General features: G+C 40.8%; 1 pseudogene; it reads right to left on the bottom strand.

Annotated features, from left to right (window-relative positions):
* Window positions 1–261: 261 nt before the first annotated feature.
* On the bottom strand, window positions 262–1,214 carry LOC135700178 (uncharacterized; annotated as a pseudogene).
* Between the last annotated feature and the right edge of the window lie 15,366 nt (window positions 1,215–16,580).

Below are 16,580 nucleotides of genomic sequence, written 5' to 3' on the forward strand. Positions count from 1 at the left end.
ACTGAACGTTGACAACACGCCAGAGATGACAACAGAAGCTTCTCCTCCTGATGATATAGGTAATGATGAAAAGTTCTTACCCAAACGCCGCAACACAAGAGACATCAAGCGGCCGCAAAGATATCTTAATACGTTATTGTGATTGTTGGACATTGAGTTTAATATTAATTAACATAGGACACTATATGACACTACACTATACAACGGTTATTTTGAAGAAGATGGTGGGATAAAGCATACACAAAAGTAGATAAAGCTCATCTATGTCGACTCGTTCGTGCTTTGTTCAACTTGACTGTGTGTATTGTTTCGTGATCGTTCTCTGCGTGAGAGATTAGCTCTCACGGTATGGAAAATACCAGCGTACGTTGTGTTTAGCCCCGCTACATCTGTTCTGTAATTAACGGTGTTAGATGTGCTGTTTATATGACACATTTCTAGCTTCGATAAAGCAGAACTTCGGTAGGTGCGATCGATTATTTTTGTACCTTCAAGATTGAACGTGTGCTGGTGATCTGCTATGTGTTGTATAAGTGTGGTTTTTGCATGGATGTGCTGCGTCGTTTGTAGGATTTCTGCGAGTTTGTTTATATTGGATTTGTGTCCACTTAATCGTTTTTTTAAATGGTTTGTGGTCATACCAATATAAACTTTTTCGCAATTCCAACATGGGATGCTGTAGATGACGTTGTGTTGTTATTGTGGTAATATTGGATCCTTTACCGGTTGTAGGAGTGTTTTGGTTGTTTTGATCGTTCTTGGAGCTATTTTTACTGTAGGGTATTCTGTTTTTAGGAATGCGGCAAGTGCTGACGTCAAGATTGGGATGTTTGGCATTGATCGGTATTTTACCTGTTCCGAAATTTGGTTGTTGTTTTCGTGTTGTTCATGGGCCGTGGAAGGCTGGACTGAAGGTGAACTATTGGTGTGATGCTGTGATGTTGTTGGTGGTGTTGATTGCGTAGGCGTTGGATCTGGATATTGGATGCTGTCGATAGATTTTCTTGTGATAGCGGTATCGATGATGTTGAGTGCTGCGAAGGTTTTTCCTGAGTTGTATTACGGGTTTGGTTAATTAACCTGTTTATCAACGATGAGGGGTAATTATTCTGTCGGAGATGTTGGAAAATTATTTGTTTCTGTTGGTTTCTTGTTGTTTTAGTGCTCAGCTGTTGAACGCATTTTATGAAGTTGTTTGCGAGGTTTATCTTCATGGTCGTTGGGTGGAAAGAGTGTTAATTTCAAACAAATGAAATATCTTTGAATTGATATTCGGTATACAGAATATCATGCTTTATAGTGCCCAATATTGAAACACAATAAATTAAAAAAAAAAACGTTGAGATGGTTATCAGGCGGATAGTAACTATCCGGATATCCGGATAGTGAAATTTCAAATTTATTCTCTCTTTAACAGTTTTCTTTTTTACTGTTCTAAATATTTGTCAAAAAGTTGGTTTTTAGGTGCCCATGTGACCTGATGTGAAATAGCAGATCTTTTTATTGCCAAAATTTAATAAAATTGAAAAATAAAAATATCCGGATTATCCGAGTCCCAGCACTAGTTACCGCGACGTTCTGCGATTGGATTCCTTCCCCTTCAATAAACGACCAATTTAAAATCATCTGTCATACACAAACTTCCACCAAAAGCCGCTGAGAGCCCCACAGAGAAAACGGTCTTAACGATATTTTTGGGCAGCCATTTTTGATTCTCTCTGTTTACCAACAAGTACTTCGGGTGGATACACGCACACATTTACACATTGCACGAGTTCGTTCGGTACTTTGAACTTGTTAAGTGCGCCCAAACATTTTCGGTTTGCTTTCTAGATTATAAAATATGAAAATAATAGTCAAAATTCCACATTATTTCAATGATTGAACATTGAACCAAGTTCTTCAATGTGCCGTTCACAATAAAAATATCGAATGTTTATATTACGTCGTTGCTGGTACCACACGTGAACCATCACACTCTCTCACACAACGAACGATCAAACACTCACCGCTGGGCAGCCGAAGTTTCTGCTCTCGAGCGAGAGAATGAGAACGGCGAGCGAGCATACCGGCACACATACGAAAATAAAAAAAACGTGCATTCAGTCAGTCGTACCGTTGAATCCATTCGGAGTGTACATGTGTCGGCAGTGTGCACAGAGATAATCAGTGCTCGCTCGTTCGTTCGTCGGAATTTCTGGCAAGTGTCACGCGCGCATTCACGCATTTCACACTTTCACAGCTTGGTGTAGTAATTTACTGTTTGACCATTCCGCTGCCATTCAGCCGTCGTCAGCAGCGCCATCGCCGTCGGTGCAAGGTGATTCGAAGTGCGTGCACTAACTTTGCTTGGAGCTCCTGCCGCGCGAGGGGTGTGTCAATTACGTGTGCTCGTAAGTGTGCAGCGGTGCGGGGTGGGTCCAATTTCAGCGCAGACGGTGGTGTGTGATTTCTCGGGTAAATGACCAAAGTGTCAAATAGCGCGAATTTTCCGTCAGTCGAAGTATCTCAGTAGGTTCGCTCGCAAATTCTTCTAACCGAGTGCTAGCAGTAGTGTGCTGTGATTGTTATGCAAATGCGCAAAAGTGTGTCTTTTCTTCGAAGAGTAGATTGAAAACAATTCCAGACCGAAACGGCGAGAAAGGCAATCACTGTGGTAAAGTGTGAATTTTAGTTCCCTTGTATGTTCGACGACACGACGACGATGATCTTTCGTGACGACGACAAGGTTGCCTTTTTCAACGGAAGCGCCATCTGCGAAGCGAAGGGGTCGCCCGAAGAGGAAGAGTGAAAAATAGAGTGAGAGCGGAGGTGAGAAACGTTTAACATATTGAGGCTTGTTCGCACCGGTCGTTTTGCTTTTGGTTTTTTTTTTCTGGAATGTTTTTGTGTATACCGATTATGGAGAATCTAAAGCAAAATGGGTTGACTGTATCGTTTTGTATAGCAGTGTGGAGAGCGCTTATTGTATTCTCACATCGGACGAGTACCTCTACGAGTACACACGAATTGAGGAGAGTGCTAATTGACTTTTCGAAGTGTTCTCTCTCTCTCTCTCTCAATTAGTTAATTAAAATGAATTGTGCGGTTTTCCTGACGTGCTATTAATCGTTCCTGACTTGGGGTGGTGGATTCCGGCAGTAAAAAAACGAGAAAACCAAACCAAAAGAGTCACATTCTACCAACCGCGAAGTGCAGAAAATTAGCGGAGCGTCAAATTAGCGGTTTCGTTCTCATTTTTGAAATTCTAAAATTGACGAGAAGCAAAGAAGCAAAACAAATATGCTACACTGTTTAACGTTGTACGAGCACGGGATGGCACAGAATCCGTGCGGATTGGGGGAAGGATTCGGCACACTTGAGTGTGAAACGAAACATGACTTCTCAAATATAGCCGCCACTAGTGTGCTTCTGCTGGTGATGCTGCTTGCCAGATCTGAACTGCCCCGTTAAATGGTTTGGCGCTGAGTGAGCAAGTGTTATGGGTTTAAGTGGGCGTGAAAGAGAAGAGATACGAGCGTAATGCTTTTCTCTACGGTTTAGTACTTTGTAGATAAAGTGCGAGGAGTGCTTCTACGAAGAGCAATTCGAGCGAGTTTAGATGCTTGAGGGGTATATCTATACAATGCTGCTGGTTTGCTCTTGAATGTGAGTCGAATTGATTGATTGAACAATAACAGAAAACATGCTCATCATCGTCGCCATCATCGCCGTGTTCGTCTTCTCCGTTAGTGAACGAGTTGGGAGTGGAACAAATTTGGAAGGATTGGATGGCGGTACAAAATTGATCGAGCTGTTAAAAGTAGACTGGAATTATGTACGTACATATAACAGGGAGGGATGTTCCGTAAAATGGATTGGTTATTGATAGAAGCGGATCCGCAGTAGTAGTAGTACTAAGGAGATGTTATGTTTTTCATACAGTGGGCTTCACAACTTGAAAGGAATTTTAAAAACGATCAATCCACAGACGGGTAATGCTGACGCCAGCATTAGAAATTCGTAAATCGAAGAAAGGAAATCATAAATCGAACGAGGCACCATTCATTTCAAACTGGACTCCAGGGCGAACAATCCTCTGGTCAACGTCAGACGACTCGGTTGTAAGGTTGGCGAGCCGTTGGTAACCAACGTTGCGAAAGACTATCTAAATCTGGTAGCCAAAAAAGAAGGTGTAATTAATGGCTACAGCAACCATTACGTGGTTTTGAACGTGTGCAAGGTACAACCGGATCCTCGCGAGTAGTTCCAGAAGAACAAAGCGATTTTGAAGAAGGATTGCTATTGATTGACATTAAGATGAGTGCTCCAACTGTCATTATTCGTCTGATCGATACACAGTTATGCAAGTTTTATGATATTGTACCAAAAAATAATTGTGTGATTGTAGATCAACCCGGTGTAAAAATGCAGCGAGTAACGTAACCAAGAAAAGAAATTGGCAATCATCGATCGAAAATCATGCTCTATTTCATGGACGTTGATGTCTCTGCAAGGGAAATTTGAACTCACAACCGACTTAACCCTCCTCGTTCAAAAGTGATATGTTTATCATTGTCAACATTGGTGCTTAAAAACAACGTCCTTGTTAGGGAAGACATCACGTGGCTGCAATGTGTCCATATAATTTGGTTCTCAGCAGCTCTTAGAGTGGTATTCCTAATCAACCACAGACCACCACCAGCTGTATCGATAGGTACTACTCTGAAGCTATTGGATCTCGGGCGACATTGTGCAGCTCGAAACGAAACATTTTTTGAACAAACACTTGTATGAAAATGTTTTTTGTTTCGTGCTTCGCAATGTGACCCCTGATCTAAAGATATCGGATCGTCAAGAAAGTTCTCTAGACATTCCTGAATATGTCAGATTTTTTAAAAGTTCCCACAATTTCCTGCCAACTGCCCCGAAACTCTTCGGTCCATCCTGAAGCTCCCGCTATTTTCCTGAAGTTTTCGATACATACTTACTTGATGCTCGCGGAATTTCCATCAAAATCTCTTAAATTCCCTAAGCAGTCGTTCCTTCATGAAGTTCCATTGATTTTCAAGAAATTCACCGTAATTTTCTTACGCCCAAACAACTTTTCTGATTTTCATAGGACTTCTCTGTTAATTCCACAAGTCTCCAGAAATGTTTGGAACATTTATGAAATTCTTGGAATATTGTAATCCGGACGTGGCAGTAACGACGAAGAAGGTGGCGGTGAAATATAAGTGGAATCCTAACCTCTCCATCCGGGACTACCCTTGCAAGCTCAATGTCTCCCACTACTGAACCGATATTACAAACAAAACACGTCGGCAAAGCAGCGGTCCCGAAAGCTGTATACGAATCTGCCCACAAAGTCATGGACGACGAAACTTATGTGAAGGCGGATTTCAAGCAGCTTCCGGGACAGGAGTTATATAACGCATCAGGAAAAGGGAAGGTGGCTGAAATTGTCAAAACCATCAAACTATCCCGAAATCTCGTCTGGCAGGCCATATGCACGTGTGGTCTAAAAAGCGGTATTTTCATTACTACGGGAGCCATCAGTCAAGAGATCTACGTTCAGGAGTACCTGGAAAAGCGGCTGCTACCATTCCTAAAGCAACATAATAGACCTGTGCTGTTCTGGCCGGACTTGGCGAGCTGCCACTATGGGAAAAAGGCAATCGAGTGGTACGATGCGAACAACAGGGTTGCTTTACCCAAACACCACAGCCCTCCCAACAGCCCAGAACTATGCCCTAGCGAACGGTATTGGGCCTTGGTCAAACGGAATCTAAAAAAAACTAATAAATTCATGGAAAACGAGCAGCAGTTTAAATCTAACTGGCGTTCGGCGGCGAATAAGATCTATGAGACCACTGTGCAAAATTTTAGGGAAGGGGTTAAGCGGAAGGCACGGCAGTTTGGATTTGGCAAACCAAAAGAATAAAAGAACATTTTTTTTTCTCTTAAATATATGAATTGAACTACCAAAAGAAAAATAATAAGATGTTTGTGTTATGAATTTTGACTGAAAGAAACGATTTTTTTGTCGACCAATTTTTGCGCGATCCAGTCTTTATATTGAGTTTATCAGAACATCAGTAAATTTCCTGAAATTTCTTTGAAGTTAATTTAACTGCCCTGAGTTTCAATGTGTTTCATGCCCAAGGAAAAATTTCGATTTTATTATGGTCTTCCAGTCAATTCTAATAAATAAAATAAACTATGATAAATATAAAATTGTTACTTGAGTGATGTTCTCAATGGAGTTTTCGAAATTCTCATGACATTTTTGGGACTGCCTTGACATCAATGGGCCTGTCATAAAATCTCTGGACTTTTGTAATGATCCGAAAATATGTCTGAAGATTTTAAATCTTTTAGAAGTTCTCTGGACTGAAGGTCATGATGCTGCCTGAAACTATAGAATTTAACATTTACAGATGTTTAAACTTCCCTGAAAGTCTGTACTGGTCTGTTATTGGGACTGTCCTCCAGATCTCTGAGCTTCTCTGGAGATCCCTAGAGCAAGCTTTCTTACAATTTTCCTCAAGTTCTGCTGACTTTTTTGATGATTTCTTGAATCCTCTTATATTTGCTGGATGTCCTTGAAGTCATAGAACTCCTTAAAATTTGCTGCAGTTTCCTCTAATGGATCTGCTTTCAAGATGTACCCAAAATTATAAATACGTTCCTGTCGTGACCGGACCGAGGTTTCCAGCCTCGGTCACGGCTACACGAATCTCGACTGATCTGCTTCCAGTACTGCTGCTGCTCTTGCTGCTGATGCTCCTGCTGCTGATGCTCCTGCTGCTGATGCTCCTGCTGCTGATGCTCCTGCTGCTGCTGCTACTGCTGCTGTTTGGTCTCCGTTGCTTCCAAAGTTAGTTACAAGAATGACCTCTACGAGCTTAGGTAGCTCGTTTTTATACCTCCGTGCTGTGTCAGAATTTCCCCTCACTAAGCATGAGATTTTGTTCGCATCTCTCTATTATCACTTCTGCCACGCTCCACTCTAATTTAGTTTAACTCAAATTGAGTGTTTCATTACTTGACTCACCTCTCAAGTTTTTATTTATTTCATTATTATTATTCCACACCAACTCTATCTACCACATCCTTCCCCTCCTGTACTCTTGAGTACACATGCATCCTATTTTATTATTATTATTATTATCATTATTGTTATAGAATTCATCATTTCCACTACAATATTGACATCAGTTTCAACTTTCATTATCTTCAATATTATCAGCCATAACTATTACTTTCAAAATTGTCACCTGCTTCAGCATTATAAAATACATCGTCATTAATTTCAATATTATCATTAATTTCAAAAACGCCATAAACTTCAACATGAAAACGGACTTCAGCAAAGAGATCAAATTCAACATCACCATGTACATCAACATTTCCAATCACTTCAAGCTTGCAAGAATTAACATCTTCAACATTGCCTGCAAACTCAACTTAACTGACAAGTTATTACTGTTATCATCAGTATTACTATCGCTTTACAAAATATGTCATTAAGTTAATCACTGATATCAATTTCAACAATGTCGTAAACATATCAGTGTTTACCATAAATTTCAGTTGCCTCATCAAACTCAACATTATCATTAACTGCATCATTGCTGTCGTCTGCAACAAAAAAAAAATCAGTGTCAACATTTCCATGAATGTCAACATGCGCATAAATTTCAACATTAACTGAAAAAATAAAAACGTCATCTTAAAAACGCATCTTATTCATCATTATCATCAACTTCAACATTGCATCTGACTCCAAATTCGTACTCACTTTCAACATTATCTTTAACTTCATTAAATGTAATATTATAATCAACTTACATATCCTCGATATCCCATTAACTTCAACATTACTATCAACTTCTATTATGTAATCAATCTCAACATCACAGTACAGTCCAAAATTGCGTTTCATTACCAATCGGCTTCAACACTGATTTTTTTTAAATATATAGCAAATTGGAACTTTGACAGCTGTGATAGAAATCTGCGATAGCCACCGGATGGAAATGATTCATAAGATCCGCACATTCACTTCAATCTTACTTCATTTGCATTAACCAATGACACTCTATCGTCAAATACAATTAAATTTTCAAAATTACAACAAACTTACAATCATTACCGTACACTTCAATATTGCCTACATCTTAAAATCATTATCAAATTCGATGTTACCATCAGGTCCCGCATTGGTACCAATACCAATATGTATTGTTAAACCACAACTACCATAACTACCTTAACTTAGATTTCATCAATACTTCACCTTTGCCAAAAATTTCAACTTAATCATCAACTTGTCTTTTACCATCATCTTCAATATTGCTTTTATAACTATAACAACCTGTGTTGAATACTGCATGGGAACCAGCAAATCCTGATTAGCAATTTCCCGTTTTCCAGCTTTGTTCTGTCTTGCTTTCGGAATTTTGGAAATTGTCCCGGTTTTGCGATATACCTACATTCAAACCAAATGCGATTGAGCCAAAGAGACCACTAGGTTAAATGAGTAATAACTAAGACAGAATAATTTGTTTTACAATCTTGAACCTGGTTCTGCGCTCGAAGTCAACTTGTCTCTTGAATACAGATATCTAACGAACCAACTAACTACCGAAGTCTTCAACACCCGCCTAAGAAAATCCTCTCAAAACTTTAGAGGCTTTTACTTGATTGATCTCAAACATCTTCTTGTAAAGAACGTCCCTTCGCAGAGAACTTATCAGAATCTTTCAAAAATTAATCTGAGATTCTCCTTGGGAGTACCTTGAAAAAATTTTTATAACAAATTAGAAGTTCTCTGCAGAATACTCAAAAAAAACATGGAATTCGACGAAGTTCCATACTTTCTCCAAAAATTTACTGAAATTCCTATTTTTTTATTTCTCATTAATTCTCCTTAGAATTCCCATGCAATTCATACTTGCAAGTTCCACAAATCCATTGAAAGTTTACCCTCAAAACTCAATTCCCTTAGTATCCCTTCGGATCCTGGATCCTTCACAATCGCCATGAAAGCTTCCACAGAGCAACCTAAAAAATTGCTCTGATATCACACTTCTTTCTGAAATACCGTGGAGTTATCTCTAGAATTCTTTCTAAAATTTACCTTACATTACTTTGAAAAAATAAATCTAAAATCTCTTAACAGCTCTTAGACAGCTTGTATCCTGAAAATTTAGTCCAGTGATTTTTTTTTATGGTCCAAAATCTTTTTTTTTTTACCAACATAAAATAACATCAATTAATTATAAACGTATTTGTTTGTTTCTTCTCCCGGCACACTCCACTGTTCCTCCGTCAGGGAGCCTAGCGGGAACATTCCGTTTTTGTTTCCGTCCTCCGGCCATTTCGCCAGCGTACTGGATACGCTCCTACTCCACCATCCCTCCGGGGAGCTTCCTTTTTTTCTATCTGCCGGCCTAATCCACTGCCCCATCAGGGGACACCCCTATATTTTTCTTTCGTCTTGCGGCCTGCTCCACTGGCCATTCTGCCAGGGAGCCTACCAGATACCCTACCGTCCTTCTAACGGTGAGCTTCTTCTTTTCTTTTTTCTTATCTCTCGGCCTACTCCACTGCCCTTCCGTCAGGGAGCCTACCTGGAATGTTTTTATTTTGTCTTCCGGCCTACTCCACTGGCCATTCTGCCAGGGAGCCTACCAGAGACATTTCTCCTCTACCGACCGTCTAACGGTGAGCTTCTTCTTTTCTTTTTTTCTTATCTCCCGGCCTACTCCACTGCCCTTCCGTCAGGGAGCCTACCGGGGATATTTGTTTTGTTGTCTTCCGGCCTACTCCACTGACCGTTCTGCCAGGGAGCCTACCGGTGACATTTCCTCATCGCTCGTGCAGGGTGGTCTATATTCATGTATTTTTTTTTTCATTCTCAGCCTACTCCGCCAGGGAGCCTACTGCAAACAATCATTACTGCTCCGCCCTTCCGTCGGAGAGTAAATTATTTCATTACACTTTACTTACATCGACACGGATTGATCTACCGACTGCGCCATTGTCGTGACCGGACCGAGGTTTCCAGCCTCGGTCACGGCTACACGAATCTCGACTGATCTGCTTCCAGTACTGCTGCTGCTCTTGCTGCTGATGCTCCTGCTGCTGATGCTCCTGCTGCTGATGCTCCTGCTGCTGATGCTCCTGCTGCTGATGCTCCTGCTGCTGCTGCTACTGCTGCTGTTTGGTCTCCGTTGCTTCCAAAGTTAGTTACAAGAATGACCTCTACGAGCTTAGGTAGCTCGTTTTTATACCTCCGTGCTGTGTCAGAATTTCCCCTCACTAAGCATGAGATTTTGTTCGCATCTCTCTATTATCACTTCTGCCACGCTCCACTCTAATTTAGTTTAACTCAAATTGAGTGTTTCATTACTTGACTCACCTCTCAAGTTTTTATTTATTTCATTATTATTATTCCACACCAACTCTATCTACCACAGTTCCCTCATTATCCCGCAGTCTTTTCATGAAACTTCCCCGAACTCCTCGGTATATCCTTTCATTCCTCGCAACTTCTTACAGTTTTTGTAAACCCCCTTGAAAGATCTCTTTTTTTTTCTGAAGTTCTCGCTACGCTTCTGATGATGTTGTTGGCATTTCACTACCTTAAAGATCTCTAAACTTCCCGACGTTTTCTGAATTTCCGTAAATTTCTCGCAGCTTCTGTGAAGTTTCCGAAATGATTGATAAGTTCTCTATGCTTCCCTAATGTCCTCAGTAGTTTTTAAAACTTCTAGGCTCCCGATATTTGCTGAATTCAATGGAACTGCCATAAGGCTGTCGAAACTTACCTGTAGTTCTCGGAACATCCTCGAACTCTGAATCAGAACTGGTCGAAGCTACGTAACATCCCTCAAGATCTTTTACCTCAACTGAAGTTTTGACAACTTCTATGATATAAGTGTCTGCACTTTCCCTTAGCTCAGTCGGTAAAGGCACAGCTACAAAGCAAAACCATGCTGGAGGTGGCTGGGTTCGATTCCCGGTCCAGTCTAGGAATTTTTCGGGTTGGAAAATTTCTCGGCTTCCCTGGGCAAAGAGTATGGTTGTACTTGCCACACAATTATACTGATGCAAAAATGGTACAGGCATCGAAAGCTCTCAATTAATAACTGTGGAAGTGCATCTAGAACACTAGGTTGTGAGCACGCTTGAAATGCGAGGAAGAAGAAAGAAGAAGAAGTCTGCACTTTCCCTAACGTTAAAGGAACTGCCCTGAAGCTATTTGATCTTCACTGAATTTCTAATCATTTTCCTGAAATCTATGGAACTGCCCAGAAGCTATCGGAACTTATCTGAATGATCTTGAAACTTACCCGTAGTTTTGGACGTTCTTGATGTTTTCGGTTATCCCCTCATGTTTTTGGAACTTTTATTTTAAATGCTTAGAAATTCCAAGAAATTCTCAAAATTTCTTGAAAATTCCCGCATTTTGTCTGATGTTGATGGAACAAGGTTTTCAAAATTTTCCTGAAAATATAGGCACTTCATTTAAATTTTCCTGATGTTTATGGAACTCTCTACTTCTTTGAAGTTTTTGGACTTTGTTCTTTGGAAAATATTCTCTCCTGCAGTTCTCAAAATTCGTGAAATTTTTGCAACTCTTTTTCAGCGAAAATTCGTGTATATGGCCGATGCGCAGCCGAGTGAGCACTCGCTGGTCGGTCCACTTGTTGGTTTCCCGTTTAACCTCCTTCAACTTGACTTCCGTTAATTGCGCCCAGCGTTCTTCCCATAGCAGACAAATGGATAATGGCATGGCATCCTTCCTCGGGAGTGGTGGACTGTTCCGTGCTTCGCCGGCGAGTCAATCTGCTTATTCGTTGCCACGGATGCTGGCATGGCCGGGAATCCAACAAAGTTGTATCGGGCGGTTTCGTAACACCCCTCCCAAGTAACGAAAAGTTCCGCATTCAACGATTAAAACCACTTTCAAGTTCCGTAAAGTTCAAATAAACTTCCGACCGAACCTTCAAGTTCAAATAAAGTTCCAACCAAACCTTCAAGTTCCATAAAGTTCAAATAAAGCTCCGACAGAACTTTCAAGTTCCATAAAGTTCAAATAAAGTTCCGACAGAGCTTTCAAGTTCCATAAAGTTCCGACAGAACTTTCAAGTTTCATAAAGTTCCGACAGAACTTTCAAGTTCCATAAAGTTCAAATAAAGCTCCGACATAACATTCAAGTTCCATAAAGTTCAAATAAAGTTCCAACCAAACCTTCAAGTTCCATAAACTTCAAATAAAGTTCCGACAGCACTTTCAAGTTCCATAAAGTTCCAGCCGAACCTTCAAGTTCCATAAAGTTCCGACAGAACTTTCAAGTTCCATAAAGTTCAAATAAAGTTCCGACAGAACTATCAAGTTCCATAAAGTTCAAATAAAGTTCTGACAGAGCTTTCAAGTTCCATAAAAATCCGACAGAACTTTCAAGTTTCATAAAGTTCCAATAGAACTTTCAAGTTCCATAAAGTTCCGACAGAACATTGAAGTTCCATAAAGTTCAAATAAAGTTCCAACCGAACCTTCAAGTTCCTTAAAGTTCAAATAAAGTTCCGACAGAACTTTCAAGTTCCATAAAGTTCAAATAAAGTTCCAACCGAACCTTCAAGTTCCATAAAGTTCCGACAGAACTTTCAAGTTCCATAAAGTTAAAATAAAGTTCCGACAGAATTTTCAAGCCACATGAAGCAATCCGCACAAGTCTTTATTAGTAACAAAATTTAATGTACGTAGATATTAAATGATCAGTGGCCCGAATAAACCATAATTCTTATATTTATGCAGTGCATCAACTTTCTATCCAAACATAAAAAATAATTAAAAAGTAATTTCCTGGATTCGAACCCGTGTATTCGGTATGCGATCTACTAACGCTAACCACTGCGCCACAAATGTGTTGGAATACCATGCGGGCAAATACCAATTTAAAATTCATCAAGGTGTTGTGTTTCGTATGCAAGTCAGTCAGCTGGCACTGAAAACTCCAACAGTAGGCGGGACAACAGCTCACTTTAATATATTTCAGATGACGCAGTGGTTCGTACTGGGGCTCTCACGCAGAAGGACTGGGTCTAATTCATCAAACAGCTCCAATTCTACTACTAATGCTGATAAATCAATACACATTAATACCTGCCTTTGGAAATAACTTTCATAAAAGTGCGAACTAAACATAGAATTGGTGTAGAGGACAAAAACCTTTTTTAATTTATTTTCTAAAAGTTCCGTTCAAGTTCCGCCAAAAGCTGCTTAGAATGCTCTTCAATTATGATACCGGAACTTTCAAGTTCTTATAACGACTTAAAAATGAGGCTGCTTAGAATTCTAAAGACCATCACCAACTAAGCTGCTTAAGCCACAAATGGCTCTTCATCATAACTTTTGGTTACTTGGGCTTCGATCTCTTGGATCCAGGGATGTTATGATTTGCCACTTTCTATGGCCAAAAGGCAACATTCATGGCGGTAAGCTCCAACTCGGATTAACTTTTAATACCGTCCCTGTCTAGATGATCTACAAAATGTTTGCTTAGAGTCGTGTTGATTAGCTCTGATGTCAACATCAATGCAGCCGGACAGTCTTGCCGATTGAAGCTTACCACCATCAGAGTCGGACAAGATGATCAGTTCGTTCGATATGCCCGTGTTGAGAGTCGATTTGATCGCAAAGTAAGAGGTTGTATCATAGACTCGACCGTAGATTTGACGTATGATTACGTGCTCGGTATCAATATTTGGCGAATATGTTAGGGAAACCACTTTTTGCAGGCAATCAGTGATAATTTTGATCACCATTGCAACAGTTGGACATTTGTGTAGTTTTCAATAGCGACCTATTGAAAATTGATAAAGTATTTATTTTAGCATCTTTGTGGAAAAACTACCAATCGATTGGCTTGTTCAGAATTAAAATCCATCCGCTATTGACAGAGTTATAAGTGGTCAAAACCTGACCACTTTTCGTAACGCGGTTGATTTTGTTTTTTTTTTGAAATTGCACCTCCAATATGTTGCCGAAAGAGGTAATCTTACATCAAAAACGCTACATTGTGACGGAAGGCCTATTGCTCTATGCAGGCTGCCGCTAAATACACCCGCACCTACTGCATTGTCACAATTTGACCCGAAGCACGATTGAACCGGTTTGAGAGTAATTCCTGCACAATATGTCGCACTGTGTGTGCTTTCACCTGTCGTTTCACGTCCTACACAATACGTGGCTTGTATTCATGCCACCTTCGGTTGGTGAAACGCGTCCGCGCAGCGATGTTCGAGAGTCGTAGATCGTGCTAGTTGTTCAACAGGAAGGTCGACATTTCTGTGATCCTTCTCCAGCATGCGGATAGCAGTGCGAACTAAAGCCTCAAGAACCATGAGGTCGAACGGTAAGGTACCCGCTTCAGCCATAATTGCTGGAATCGGGCTGGTGACGTACGCTCCAGAGGCGAACCGGATCATCCGGTTGTAGACGGGTGCAAGATTTTGGATGACGGAATCCTACGCTCTGCTGGCGAGTTCAATGCCATAGAGAAGCCGCGAAGTGATGCCCCGATCATTTTCAGGATTCTCAGTCTAGAGCCGCATGCAGTTTCAACTGTCTTGCAGTGTTGTTTGAAAGCCAGCGTCCGGTCGAGAGTAACGCCGATGATCTTCAGTCGCGTCGTCTTCGGTACAACTACCCGATCGATGCAGATATCGTTGCAATAGAAAAATTTGGATTTTGTTGCGACGTTTTTAGCCCACAGCTCTCACCGTAGCTTGCCTATCACGATACAGGGGTTGCTCCTTATTTCTCCGTCCTACAAGCAAGATATCGTCTGCATACAGGAGTACGGTAACTGTATGCGGCACCACTCTGCGATCAAATAGTTCCCTCCGTCTGTAAAGACTCAGTTTTATAAATCTGAAATATTGAACCACTCTTTGGATTAAAGTGGACCCTACACGATTACTTTTATTGACAATAATCGTATTGTCAATACATTCTATATTGACGTCAATATATATATCGAGATTGACAATATTTCTGAATTCACATCATCAATATTATTGTCAATAATTCCCCTTCGCGTCAATATATTGATGCGTGTGGGGTTTGCTTAAGGCTTTTACTCGAAAAAAAAAATGCACAATTTTTATCCGTGTGTAATTTTTTTTATCCGTGGGTAAAAATTGATGAAAATCTGGGTATAACTAGTTTGGAGTGAATTGTTTACATGTGCAATCGGTTCAGTGGTTATTGAGATGTCATCGGAACAAGAAGAAAATCGCCGAAGAATTTTGCGCGCCGTCATGGAAAATCCGACTGCGACCATGAAATGGATCGGAAGACAACTGGGAATCACCCATACAACTGTGTCTCGGGTGGTAAAATCGTTTAAGGAGTCCCAGAAGACCGAGCGGCGGGCTGGAAGTGGAAGAAAATCGAAGACAGCTGACCCTGTGAAGGCCCGGAAGGTGTTGGATTATTTCAAGCGTAATCCGAACCTTTCGATTCGCGACGCGGCTCTGAAGGCAAAGTGTTCCGCCTGGTTCGTTCAGCAAACCATGAAACGAGCTGGGCTTCGTGTATTCAAGGTCCGGGAGGCACCGAACCGGTGGCCAAATCCCGCGCAAGGAAGCTGTATCGAGAGTGGTTAACGAAACCGATGTGTGTGGTTATAGATGACGAAACCTACATCAAGGCAGACGCAATGCAGATACCGGGGCTGGAGTTCTACGTTGCCAAATCACGGTTTGATGTTCCGAAAGACATAAGGAAGAAGAAAGTGGACAAATTCGCCAAAAAAATACTTGCTCTGGCAGGCCATATGCCAATGCGGTAAACTGAGTAAACCGTACATGACAATGGGTACCATCATCAGCGAAATTTACCGCACCGAGTGCCTCCAGAAGCCTCTGTTGCCCTTCCTGCGGTCCCACGGAGACGAGACATTATTTTGTCCGGACCTGGCATCATGCAATTACGCGCGATCGACGTTGGATTGGTACAGAGACAATAACGTTGTTTTTGTACCAAAAACCGTCAAGCCCCCCAAATTCACCAGATATTTGTCCGGTGGAAAGATTTTGGGCCATAATGAAGGCCAAAGTTGGAAAATCGTCCAAGGTGTTTTAGAACGAGCTGGAGTTGAAGAAATAATGGATGAAAGTCGGGTCCACCATTGCACAAAATGTAATGAGGGGTCTTAAGGGAAAGGTGCGGGCTTTCAGCGATGGAAACCCTAATAAAAAATAACCATAAACGAACGATAACCCAAATCATTGAACTATTCCACAAATGGTTTGGATGATACCCAGAACACGTCGTTAAGCAAATTAACCATACAATTTTTATTAGGGAAGGAAATTGAATAAAGTAATTATGCCGAAACATAATCCATATGTATTAGTTCATTCCCTGAAAGTTTCAAGAAAATCCGACTTAAAATAAATTTTAGGCGAACACTTTTGTCTGGTGCATTTTTTTCGAGTACAGGCCTTAGTAGCGGTGAAGACATTATTTTCGTTGATCTCAGTAAAAAATTTTGTTCAAAATACACCTGGCATCCCTG

This window comes from Ochlerotatus camptorhynchus, unplaced genomic scaffold (genome assembly GCF_037179485.1).
Source record: "Ochlerotatus camptorhynchus isolate MF236.1 unplaced genomic scaffold, CSIRO-AGI_Acam_v1.1 ptg000130l, whole genome shotgun sequence".
NCBI lineage: Eukaryota > Metazoa > Arthropoda > Insecta > Diptera > Culicidae > Ochlerotatus > Ochlerotatus camptorhynchus.